The sequence below is a fragment of the Taudactylus pleione genome, unplaced genomic scaffold (assembly GCF_031769625.1).
Source record: "Taudactylus pleione unplaced genomic scaffold, aTauple2 ptg000122l, whole genome shotgun sequence".
NCBI lineage: Eukaryota > Metazoa > Chordata > Amphibia > Anura > Myobatrachidae > Taudactylus > Taudactylus pleione.
Genome location: NW_028284524.1, coordinates 2,434,528 through 2,448,103, shown reverse-complemented (window position 1 = coordinate 2,448,103; position 13,576 = coordinate 2,434,528). Strand labels below are relative to the sequence as shown.

Genomic DNA, 13,576 nt, shown 5'->3' with positions numbered 1-13,576 from the left:
CAAGGAAAGGGAATTATCTATAGCAGCAAGTGTGTAAACTCAAAAACATTAATTAAAAATATGAATAAATAGGTTAAGAAACATTTGAGTTCGAAATCTCCATTCAGCCCCTTGGGTACAAGGGTCCCTAATTGGTAAATCCACCTAATTTCTGCTTGTGAGAGCCTCTTTTCAATGTCTCTTGTTTTCCATCTAGGTAATACCTGTTGGATACCTAAGAACCGTTTTAAATGACACTCTTTGCTATTATGATGATTTTTAAAATGTGCGGAGACTGTGTGTAATCAGACCTTTACGTATATTATAGATATGTTTAGATAATCTCGTTTTGAGGTTTCTAGTGGTTTTACCTATATACAATAGGCCACAGGAACACTCCAGGAGATATAATACGTTCCTGGAGTTGCACGTAATAAATTCCCTTATAGGATATTTATTACCGTGCACCTCAAATTCTACAATCTTCCGGTCATGAGATTTAACTGTTTTACACATTAAACAGTCAACGCATCGATAAAAACCTGTGGATCGTACACTCTCTTGTTTTGCACTATATTTCCTTTATCTGAGGAACATAGCCAGAATCAAGCACTTAATTTCCTCCGAAGATCTGCCTAAAGTCATACATGCATTTATATCATCAGGCCTAGACTACTGCAACGCCCTCTACCTCGGTCTCCCAGCAAAAGAATTGCACCGCTTGAAGATGGTACAAAACGCAGCTGCCAGGCTATTAACCGACCAGCCACGTTCCAGCCACATAACACCCATTCTTTACTCCCTTCACTGTCTGACTGTCAGATGGCGAATTGTTTTCAAGATTGGCTTACTAACTTACAAAGCCCTACATGACCGCGGCCCAGGGTACCTGAAGCAGCTTCTGATTCCTTACCGTCGATTACTGCGATCCGTTGACGAAGGACTATTAACAGTACCTAGAATCTCACAGAATTCGTCTGGTGGTTAAGCTTTCAGTTTTGTGGCTCCAACCTTTTGGAACTCACTTCCCCGCACAGTTCGAGAGGCCTCCACTCTAGAATCCTTCAAAAATAGACTCAAGACTCACCTATTCACCCAAGCATTTCACTAATGTCCCTTGTTTAAGCTTATTTTTTACTATAAATGTAAAGCACTTTGAGTCCTTTAGGAGAAAAGCGCTATATAAATACAATTTTATAAATATATATTACCAGTCAAAAGTTTGGACAACTTCTCATTCAATGGTTTTTGTTTATTTCAATTATTTTCAACATAGTAGATTAATACTGAAGACATCAAAACTATGAGAGAGCACATATGGAATTATGTTGTAAACAAAAAAGTGTTAAACAAATCAAAATATGTTTTATATTTTAGATTCCTCCAAGTTCCCCCCTTTTGCTTGGATGACAGCTTTGCACACTCTTGGCATTCTCTCAATCAGCTTCATGAGGTAGTCTCCTGGAATGGTTTTCCAACAGTCTCTTGAAGGAGTTCCCGGAGGTGCTGAGCACTTGTTGGCTGCTCTGGTTTTCCTTCACTCTGTGGTCCAACTCATCCCAAACCAGCTCAATTGAGTTTAGGTCGGGTGATTTGTGGAGGCCAGGTCATCTGACGCAGCAGTCCATCACTTTCCTTCTTGGTCAAGTAGCCCTTACATATCCTGGAGGTGTGTTTGGGGTCATTGTCTTGTTGAAAAACAAATGATAGTCCCAATAAGCGCAAACCAGATGGGATGGCATGGCGGTGCAGAATACTGTGGTAGCCATGCTGGTTAAGTGTGCCTTGAATTTTGAATAAATCACCAACCGTGTCACCAGCAAAGCACTCCCACACCATCACACCTCCTCCTTCATGCTTCACATTGGGAACCACACATGCAGAAACCATCCGCTCACCTTCTCTGCCTCTCACAAAGATACGGCGGTTGGAACCAGAAATATAAAATTTGAACTCTTTAGACCAGTGGAAATCTGTACTTTGGTCTGATGTCCATTCCTTGTGTTTCTTGGCCCAAACAATTCTCTTCTTGTAGTTGTTCATCCTCAGTAGTGGCTTCTTCGCAGCAATACGACTCTGAACAGTTGATTTTGAGATTTGTCTGCTACTTGAACTCTATGACGACTTTGTGGTCTCTAATCTGAGGTGCTGTTAAGTAGCGATTTCTGAGGCTCGTAACTCTAATGAACTTATCCTTTGCAGCAGAGGTAATTCTTGGTCGTCCTTTCCTGGGGTGGTCCTCATGAGAGCCAGTTTCATCTTAGCGTTTGATGGTTTTGCAACTGCACTTGAGGATACATTCAAAGTTCTTGAAATTTTCCATATCGTCCGACCTTCATGTCTTAAAGTAATAATGGACTGTCATTTCTCTTTACTAAGTTGAGTGATTGGTGCCATAATATGGATTACAACAGTAGTGAAATAGTGGTGTTCACTGTGTACTAGCCCTACCTCTGCACAACACAACTGATGGTCTCAAACACATTAAGAAGGCAAGTAATTCCACTGATTGACTCTTGACAAGGCACACCTGTTAATTCAAAACCATTCCAGGAGACTACCTCATGAAGCTGATTGAGAGAATGCCAAGAGTGTGCTGTCATCAATGCAAAAGGGGGCTACTTTGAGGAATCTAAAATATAAAACATATTTTGATTTGTTTAACACTTTATGTTTACAACATAATTCCATGTGTTCTTTCATAGTTTTGATGTCTTCAATATTAATCTACCATGTTGAAAATAATTGAAATAAACAAAAACCATTGAATGAGAAGGTGTCCAAACTCTTGACTGCTACTGTGTGTGTGTGTGTGTGTGTGTGTGTGTATATATATATATATATATATATATATATATATATTTTTTTTTTTTTTTTTTTTGTAGTGGTTTTCTAGTTTATATAGCATGTGTTGAACTTTGTAAGTGCTAGGCACACCACATTGGGTGAAGTGATACAAGATTGGAACTTAGGCAGTTGTAGGACAGTTTTGTAAGATTGTGTTTCCTGTCTTCCGCTACTGGAGTTAAGAAAGAAGTAGCTGAATCCTCACTGACACGGTGGGGAGTGGACAGGCTGTTTGAGTACTAGTGATATGTCACATTAAAGGGCGTACATAGCAGGGAAGGGTGTGCTCCCTGGACCACTGAATCCTTATTTTGTATATTGTTAAACCTAAAAGTCAGAAGTCGATACAGTCTCACAGAATTATTTGGGTAGTAAAACTTTATATAGTTAATATAAGATATAACTTTCTATTGATCGATAATGCCTTCCATAAGGTATTTCCGGTACACACGTGACGCCGTAGATGGGTAGGGCACCCACTATCATGCCACGTTTGAACTCCGATGATTCTCGTCGCCTTGACATGAGCAGCCTAGCCGGTGTTGAAATTGATTCACAAGATGTCCGGTTACAACTGATGCAGGTCTGGGCATTTCCGAGACATCACAGTATGGTGACGACACATACCTTTTTATATACTGCTATCCCATGACTTTTGGCACTTCAGTGTATGCTTGTGTGTGTGTGTGTTTGTGTATATATGTATAATATTTATATACACACATCTGTCCTACCATTTAAAAGGGATGCAGTTTATAGACCGGCGGACTAAATTCCGTCGGTCTATATCCCAACAGGAGATGCCCGACTGGGGACTTGAAATAGGAGTCAAAATACTGACTCTTATTTTAATCCCAATGCCGCAACTTTGAAGGGCGCCAGCCCGAACGAGAGTCTGGGGCGTCCTTAGCATTAGCTGCGAGGGGGGTGTGGGGGGGTGCGGGGGTGGGTTAAATTCAGGGAGTGTAGCGGGGTTAGGTTCTGGGGGGAGGTTAGGGTTAAGCACCCATTGGGGGGAGGAATAGGTAGCCCCCCGGGAGGGTTAGGTTCAGGGTGCGGCAAGGAGGGGTTAGGTTTAGGCACCTCTAAAGGGAGAGTTAGGGTACTTACCAGCTGTGTCTCCTCCTGTCGGGATTTGAACCGATCCCCATTTAAAACCACCTGCCTAATATTGTGTAGGTCCCCCTCATGCTGCCAGAATTGACTCTGACCAGTTGAGACATGGACTATACAAGACCTCTGAAGTTGTTCTGTGGTATCTGGCACCTAGTCGTTAGCAACACAACCTTTAAAACCTGTAAATTGAGAGGTGGCGCCGACCCCGTGTTTTGGATCTGTATCTCCTTCGTGTTATCCTCGATTTTTGCAAAACCACCCTTGCGTGTTTCAGATCTGTATTTTTTTCTAAAAAGTCATAAAAACAGCTAAAATCACATAATGTTTTTGTTCCTACAGTAGTATTCACCTCAATAACATTAATTCACACTGCATAGATTCTGGCTGCAGTGTGACATTCTAGGCACCCTGTAAGCCAGATGAGGCTAGCAGAAAAAAGCTCTGAGGGCCAGACCAAATAATTCTGGGGGCCTTATACAGCCCCTGGGCCTGAGGTTCCCCATCCCTGCTGTATAGGCTGGGAATTGATTTTCTAGTGAAGTGGAACCTAGATGGGATTTGGTAGTGGGGACAGAGGACCTCCATTAACTGTCTAAAACCCACTACACTAATGGCGGATATCTGATGCACATCTAATACCAAAAAAAGGGGTCTGTGTACAGAGACACGGCACTAGGCATTAGTTAGTATCCAGCTAGGTAATGTATAGAAAAGACACTGCAGCTATCCCTAAGGAGAGATGTGGGCTCTCCACTTAGTACATGCAGAGATAGGTAAGATATTTTATAAAGGGAAGCGCTCAGTTTTCTATCGTATTCAAGGTAGATTTTCGGATGCTATTCAGTTTCTGATTAATCGCAATTTATTTGCACAACATTTTAAATCACATTATGAAAATCACATTTTAAAAAATTAGATTATAGAAATTACCAACAGTATATTTGTTGACACATTCAAAGACTTTTTATAAAGTAGATGTAGGTGGAGATAAATTTCAAGTATCCTTTCACACTCTGTATATGTGACTAGAGAGGAGTATTGTGGATCCTGCTAGTATTCGTTCTTATGCACTCATGCAAAGTCCAAGAGAAAAGTTCTATATCAATACTCTTCTTAGGTTTTCAGTACAGATCTATAACACGGATGAATGGAAGGCAACAATGTTTCAGATTTAGTACATATATATCCAGCTTTGTGTAGTCCCTGTGTTTAGGAGCAGTTAATTAAAGATATAGCTTCCAACATGTAAAACCTATGTAAACACAGTGCACTGTCGTATAATATGTAGGTGTATATATAAGGTTAAAAAGAGTCGGTCTCTCCACATTTGTAGTCTACAGAACCAAGTCTGTGTTTATCCATGGGGTAATCAGTCCCGCAGGTTAGAGGATCCTTGAAGTCCCCTGATTTAGAGCCAGGTGTTAATAGCCTGTAGTCATATCAGGGCTTTCTAGTGTCGGACCCAGGGACATTCACTGGGTCGGTGGGTTGGAGCCGCTGCTGTATAGTTTGGGCAGCCGCTGTGAGGAAGTCCGGCTAGCAGACAGTTACATCTGAGGTGCTCAGCAGTAGCCAAACAGCCGAGCGTGCTTTAGGACTGGAGCCGCAAGCGTCGGTTGGGTGGAGTGTAGCTTACGTGCCGCAGACACACAGCTTTCTTTCTCTTTAAACGGGTTCCTGGATTTGCAGGCTATGAGTAGTACCTCAGTTTCAAGTTGTCACAGGACCGATGAATTGACGCGTTTCTCTGCCTTACAACCCGGCAGTTTCTTCAGAAGGATCGGTAGCCTGTGACTGACTGGAAGCTTATTTCAACCTGGCGAGCAGGTGTATACAATTTGCATAATTGATTATGCAGTGTCATCCTTATGAGTACAGATTGTGTTAAAAAGTCTCTGGGAAATGTTCCATTAAAATAGAAATATGTAGTGTGTGTCTTTTATTGTATTTTGCTCTTGCTCGATTCTACAGGACATATAATCCATATGAAAGTGATTAAATGAAAATATTCGGTGATGGTTTTAAAAAAAATGTACTTCTCATACAGATCCATATTAAGCTATTCAATTTTCTTGGTCGATTGAGAATCAAAGTATAGGCATTTGTTTAACCTACGCTGAATGTACATATAAATCTATATAGATATACTGATAATTAAAATACAAAATAATAATGTCAAAATAAACAAAAAGCAGAAATTGTCATATCGCGTGGTTAGCAATTGTGCATAGTGCAACCACTAAGTCGCTCCCATGTCCAGTATAGGGCCCACGCTATGCATAATTATCTGGGAGTCCTATAGAAAGTTATGGAGGTGCGACTTAAAATTCTAGGTTCAATGTTCATTTAGAACTTCAGGATGTATTGTTTGTAACACATGCATCCAGTAACACACTCGTGCGCAGTCTCCTAAATCTACTTGAACTATGCAGACGCTTGGCACGGCGATGGGGACCAGGTTTGCTCAGAGTCTCACCAACGTATATATGGGAGCTTTTGAAGAGTGACATATATGGGTTAGCGAGCATGGAGCAAACCTGGTCCTCTACGGGAGGTATATAGATTACTTGTTTTTCATCTGGGACGGAGACTAGACCTCCATTCAAAAATTTGTGACACATTTAAACAATAATCAATATATTCTTTCATTCACAACATAGAAATGGAATGAACTTTTTAGATATTTCCTTAAAAATACTGCATAACAAAATGTAAACATTTACTTATAGGAAAAATGTCGACACCTACAATTATATAAACTACAACAGTAACCATAAAAAAAATCTGGTTAGCTAATATACCGCATGGGCAACTGAGAAGTATCAAAACGAATTGTTCTAACACAGAAAATTTTCTCAAAACAAGCTGAAGAACTAATACAAGTATTTAAAGAAAAACACTATCCTGAGATGAATCTGTATTAAGCATTAAACACAAAAAAATGAAATAGGATGATGTAGACTGACTAGTATCGTCATGACTGGTGGCACTGGCAGCAGCTCCAGAACTAGTATGTGGTTCCTACTCTCCTCTCAACTGATGGTTCTCCATATCAACAAACACAAATGAAGTGGGTACAGCATACATGTCAATTTGTAACTATTTTAAATATTACACTGCGGTATCAATGACCTACAGTGTCACAATATTTTTTATGAATAAGAATAACACACTGCGCTACGACTTGTAGTGTCACAATACGTGGATGATAAACTGTGGGCTGGCCGGCAGTGTCGCCAAACAATAATAGTGTAACTAGCGCACACAAAAAAAAAAATATTTTTTTTATTTTTTTGTGCAATAATTATTAACTTTATTTATTTTTTACACTGGGGCAGAGCACCCCTGTACGACACAGCACCCCTTTATGAACTGCAGCCCTAGCCCCTTGATTGACAGGACACAGTGACACAGCAGTACCCCCCCACTTTATGTACTGCAGCTCCCCCCCGACAACACTGCACTCTTGAACAACAGAGAAGAACAGAGCACGTCTGTTCTGTACACTCTCCACAGCCGGAGTGCAAATGGCGCCGATCACTGGGACCTTTATTGAATCCAAAACCCGCGAGAATCCGACAGCTGGAGGATGACATTTTGCCTCGTTGTGGATTCCATGTTAGGTGGAGAAAACCTGAGCCAGACTCTGATCCTACTCTGATCCCTTATGTTCGAACCGGACCCGCTCATCCTTGAGATATGGGGAATTTGGAGGCCAAGTCAACACCTTGAACTCTGTCATGTTCCTCAAACTATTCCTGACCAAATTTTGCAGTGTGGCAGAGCACATATATTTTCTCTTTGTAATGTAATTTTTGTTCTTTGTTCACCTTGATTTCGGGTTGGCGAGAACAATATTTTGCAAAATTTATGAGCCAGTAAAACATCACTTTAAACCTTTTTTCTTTAATGAGCCTTATTGAATTAGGCACTTTCGGTACTTGACCCTACGTCCAGTCCACGGCGGCTGCCAGCATAAAAAGGAGCGTGTCCAGCTAGACACCCCACCCTTTTTTTTTTTTTAATCAGATTGTTAGGTTTAAAGATGTGGCACTCACTGTGGACATATAAGTAATGTTATGTAGGCAGATGTTCTGTTCTGATGATTCTTAATAATTACACAGTCTGAAAAACTTATTTGGTCCGCATTTCCTTTCTTCTGTTTTTTTTTACATAAACCAGTAACCAAATCTTCCTTACTGTCAAAATCAGTCTCTATGGGTGAGAATTCGATTGTGCACTACCCTTGAAAATGTCCCATGAATGGTTTGAAACTCATTGGGAACACACTGTTCACTTACTATATACCTTTTTTAAATTGCCTTTAGCAATATTGTTTTAATCCTATAAATTTGAGATGTAACTAATATGACCAGCGGGAGCGCGCATCGCTGGTCGCTGACTGCATATCCACTGCACGATATTGCAGACTATTGAATGATAACGATGTTGTTTTCATTCAATTGTTCAAAATATCGTGTAGTGGAAAACGCGGCTTAACTCGTCACAGCACGAACATGTCTACAAACATGTTGTAGAACAGGTGCTTCCCTACCCCGGGAAAGGTGGTGATTAACAAGATTATGGCCCCCATTTATTAATGATCACATATGCAATGCGATCAGGGCATGAAAGTACTGCAAAATGCTATGAAAGCGCCCGGAAGTATCATCCGGGACATGCAAGGACACTGGCTCCGGCAGGGGAGCTGCTGGCCAGTGCCGGGGCTGCTGCACAGGAACCCTCCAAAGGCTACAGGGGCCAGTATCCGATGCATTCTGGATGTCAGTATATCTGGCAGCATCGCATCCCCGGCTGCCTGCGGGAATGGAGGGATCGCTGCAGGTATCTGAGATATCTGCTGGGTGCCTCCTTAATGCATCCGTGGAATACTTAATATTTCAGGTAAACACCTGATTATTCCTCAAATATACTTTTGATAAATGGGTCCCTGTGGCAGTTATTGGCTCACTTCATATTTTGCAGGTATGACCTGTGTTTGTAACATGTTTTCTTCCTGCACTTGCACTGTAAAATAATGGAAAACTATTGTTTGTTTGGGACTAGTTTCTTTTGTTAAGCAAGCTATATAATGGACGCCTAATGTAGCAATTAAATTTGTTTTGGGTGCTTATTAATTGCACTAGTCGCACCCAATTAGACCGGGTTTTGCTACATAAAACCTGTCTAAAGTCCTAGTTAGTGCGCCGAAACAGCACATTTCTGCTCTCCACCTCAGGAGGATGCGAGCAAAAATGCTGGCAGCTATCGTGCCCGAACGGAGCAGCAATTGGATTGCTCAGTCGGGCACCTATTAGTCAGAGCCGCCAGTGAAAGCAAATAAATCGCCCCTTTTGTGAATTGTAATTAATGAGAGCTGCCATGTTGCACATTCTGCAGAAATATGTAAATACCTCTTCAATGCAACTTTAACGGGAAAGATGAGAGTACCTACATTTAATGTTGCTATGAGCTTGGTTAATCTCGTTACATATTTGTAAACAGTGTTTACCAGTCAGCTTTTAGCTCTGTTGTTATAGATTGGTGGCAGTAAGGATCTCGGCACAGTTATGAACTTCAAGTTACAGCAAGGTCTATGAACCAATGGGCATGATGTTCTATGACATGATTGCTGTGATAACGAATCCTAATAAGTGGCTTCCCCCTTCTCTGTACTAGGTTACTTAGAGGGGGAAAATATTATTGCGAAAAGTTGCATAACATCTACAAAGCTTTCAAAATGTGTATATGTCTGTATAACCCATTCTTTGGAATTATGTGGGTCATTTTCTGGGGCAGACCTAATTGAATAAATAAGAGATCAGTGTTAGTGATGTCAGGGTAGAAGGTTTTGTGACTGCAGTTTAATACTCACAAATTTGTACCATGCGTGTAAATGAAAACTGCACGCATATCCATGTATTCTGGTTTGCTTAAATCTGACACTTGTGCCTGTTGCAACCTGAGAGAACCTAAGAGGGTTGTCTAATGTATGCCGAGTAAAGTAAATCTGGGTACACACTAGACCAGTGGTTCTCAAACTCTGTCCTCAGGACCCCACACAGGTCACTTTTTTTCCATATCACACAGCAGGTGCACAGGTGTACTCATTACTCACTGACACATTTTGAAAGATCCACAGGTGGAGCTAATTATTTCACTTGTGATTGTGAGGAGACCTGGAAAACATGCACTATGTGGGGTCCTGAGGACCGAGTTTGAGAACCTATGCACTAGACTGTATACCCAGCCAGACATCGGCAGCAGTGGGACCCGGCATCGGCAAGTGTATACACACTTGCCGCAACGGCAGGGGCCATGCTGCATTCGGCAGCTTGGCACTCGCTATCAACATCCCCCTTTTGGCCCTGCATGTAGGGCCGACTGAGAATGTCACCGACGACCTGCGGGAGTTTGCATCGTCAGCGACATAGTGGGTACACACTAGAAGATGTGTCCGATATGTTGGTCCCATCCGCCGGATAGGACGACATATATAGTCTAGTGTGTACCCAGCATAAGGGCATTTTTTGTGTTTATTGCGAACAAATGTAGACCTGCGCGAAAAATTATATAGTTTAGTGGCGGTATCACTTGTCTGAAGGTGCTGTTAATACTCCGATGATGACAGTGTTCGCCAGCTCTAGCTAGATGCTTTTGATTGGCTGATAGCAGAATTACCACATAAGTGGATTTGTGCTTTCTTTATTGCTCCTGTCTCTTTATTATAACATTTTTTAATGCAGTTAAAATGAATGCTAAATGCATTTTTGCTATCAAAACAACGTGACTGCATACTTATTGCACTTGTGGTGGTTTGGATGCCCAAAAACGCGACATGTGGCACTCTCGTCCGATCAGAGCAATAATTGAATTACTCAGTTAGGCACCCATTACTAACAGGCGCGTAAAAAAAAAATTGTATTCATTCCCATAATGTCTTTTATATTAGGCAATTTTTAAATCATCATGAGTTTATACATACCTATAGCATTATTTGTACTGCATAGAATATACATTTAAATAAACCATTTTACTACATGTAATGTGTTTCTATTATCTCCCAGATTTTGTTGATAAGAGCTCTGTTGTTGGGCTTTATTTTCCGAGAAAATTGTGTATATCCTACTGCAATAACGTCTGCGTCCTACTTTTGATGAAATGTACCCGGAGAGGGAGAGAGGTTAGGTAAGGACATTTAATTCTAAAGTATCCAATTAAACATTTCAATGGAGTGCATCTTGTTGTGCATTTTCTTCCTCCTCTTCCCTTTTGCAGGTTGCCTATGAATATCTCCTATTATTTAGGCTACAGAGCCGCCTGTGTCCTCATTAATCATCTTAGCAGTTTATGGTTTTAGATATTCATTGAGTACTTCTGGCAATACATATATCACTTATACTGTATATTTTCTTTCCAAGAGGGGGAGGAAAATCGAACAGCTGTGTTCTAAATCTGGAAATTGTAATATATGAACCCCTGCAGCTGAAGTACCATTACTATACTGATTGCAACAAGTCCTTGTGAAGATGCCCAAATGTTTGGTCCGTTTAAATAGTTAGCACAGATTGCATATCGTAGTGAAAAACGGCTTGCTAAACTTACCAGTGAAATTGGAACAAATATTATTTATCTCCATCCTCTTGTGTTGATGGCTGAGTTTTAGATTGATTACATTTAGGGGCATATGTATCAAAGCTTGATATGAGATAAAATTGTGAGATTTCACCAACCAATCAGCTTCTAACTTACATTTTGCAGGCTGTGTTTAAGAAATGATAGTTTGGAGCTGATTGGTTGGTGGATATATATTTTACAATTTTATCTCACATCAAGCTTTGATACATATGCACCTTTGTTCGAATCTGTTCAATTACACAGCATAATCTCCTTCCATTTGCGCGATATACTGGTTTGTGTAAAGTTTTTATAGGCATAATGCTTTATAATGTATGTTGTATACGTACCTGGAGACACACGGGGGAATTAAATTATCAAAGTTGTTGAACAGCGCTGGGAATGTGTGCCCGAAGCTATTCAATTGGCTGCGCTGTTAACCCAGACTAGAGGATATCTGCTCGCACCCACCCGAGGAGCGAGCAGAAATCTGACTATACTAGTGGCGCAATGCTGGTTTCGGGCTTGCGCTATCAGCATCAAGGCTAGCACTTTAGGCCGGGGAATGCAGGTACTGCGACTAAACACCCGGCATTAGTCGTCGTAACCTGCATCTTCCGACTTTAAGTGCAGGGTGTTATGGTGACCATTAAATTGCTCCGGGAGTTCATTCCCAGCGCTATTCAACATCTCGTTTAGTTGAATTCCCCCCACAGTGGTATTTATAATACTGATCTTGCAATCTCTTTTCCAGTATTGAGCTAGGTGGCCTAGAATTGCAGCATGTGGTCTGAAAGTTACTAGATGCCCCAAAATCCAATCCAGACTGCATGAGTGTGACCCCAGTCTAAAGCTGGCCACACACTAGACCAACTTACATCCAACCAGCCAACTTGTTGATTGGTTGGAATGAAAATCTGGTAAGGAATGAAAGCAAATGACAATCAGCAATTTGCTCCCAAATGCCGGAAAATGAACAAAAACTGTTGTTTGAACAAATTGTTTAGATCAAACATTTAACAAACTTGTCTGACGACCATTTTCATCTGTTTTCTGGCATTTAGGAGCAAATTGCTGATCATTTACTCCCATTCCTTACCAGATTTTCATTCCAACCAATCAACAAGTTGGCTGGTTGGATGTAAGTTGGTCTAGTGTGTGGCCAGCTTTAGGCTACATGTCTACTGGCATTACACATTTGACTTCAGTTTTGAATGCATGTAAAGTGATGTGAAAGTAAAAATCATTGTTCTTTAACACATATTGGCTTTTTTTTTTTTTCTATGTATTGACTAAAATGTAAAAGACTTGTATTTAAGACCATTGGGCATGTAGCCTTATCCTATGTGTTCCACTGGCAGATTATCAATGCTAGATCAACTATTTTTAATAGCATACAAAGGTAGTGTCCACTTGGCTTGAGATTTTTTGCAATGTTGAAGTTGCATTTTCAAAAGTGTATATATGGCTCGTTCCAAAAAAAAATTTGAGATGCGTTCACTTTAGTACTATGACAGTGCTACTGTACAGTACTGGTTCCCTGTCAACATTCGTATCAAGTTACCTTATTGTATGCATCCCGATGTCAATTAATAGGGGACCCTTGCTGGCATGTTTCTGTTCACTGAATGAATATACTTTAAAGTATGTGAACTATAACTGATAAAACTGCACTCCATTTTAAAGCACAACGAACACCAATAAATAATGCTTGTGACCAATAGACGATATTGCTAGAACTGCATTTGGAAATAAAAAAAATACATAAGGTTTTATTCATGTTTAGCGTCTTTTTAAATGGCCGGTGAAGCACATTAGCGTGGCTTGATAATGTGCATGTTTTAAGACTTCTGTATGTTTGCATGTAAGTGGTAACTGCTGTATTTTGTTTTGTTTTACAGCTACCCCATGAAAGCTTTCATGGTCTAAAACAGTGGTTCTCAAACCCTGTCCATAGGACCCCAAATAGGTCACGTTTTCCAGGTCGCCAAGCAGGTGCACAGGTGTGTTCATTACT

General features: G+C 40.7%; 1 protein-coding gene across 10 annotated transcripts in view; it reads left to right on the top strand.

The window, feature by feature from the left end:
• R3HDM1 (R3H domain containing 1) overlaps positions 1 to 13,576 on the top strand; it is a 134,111-nt gene that overhangs the window by 39,721 nt on the left and 80,814 nt on the right. Inside the window, exon 2 of one of the 10 annotated variants that reach the window (XM_088472258.1) lies at positions 11,010 to 11,130. The exons of the other annotated variants lie outside the window; for them this stretch is intronic. The gene's annotated coding sequence lies outside the window, so the exon portion shown is untranslated. The remainder of the gene's footprint in view (positions 1 to 11,009; positions 11,131 to 13,576) is intronic. 10 annotated transcript variants of the gene reach the window in all.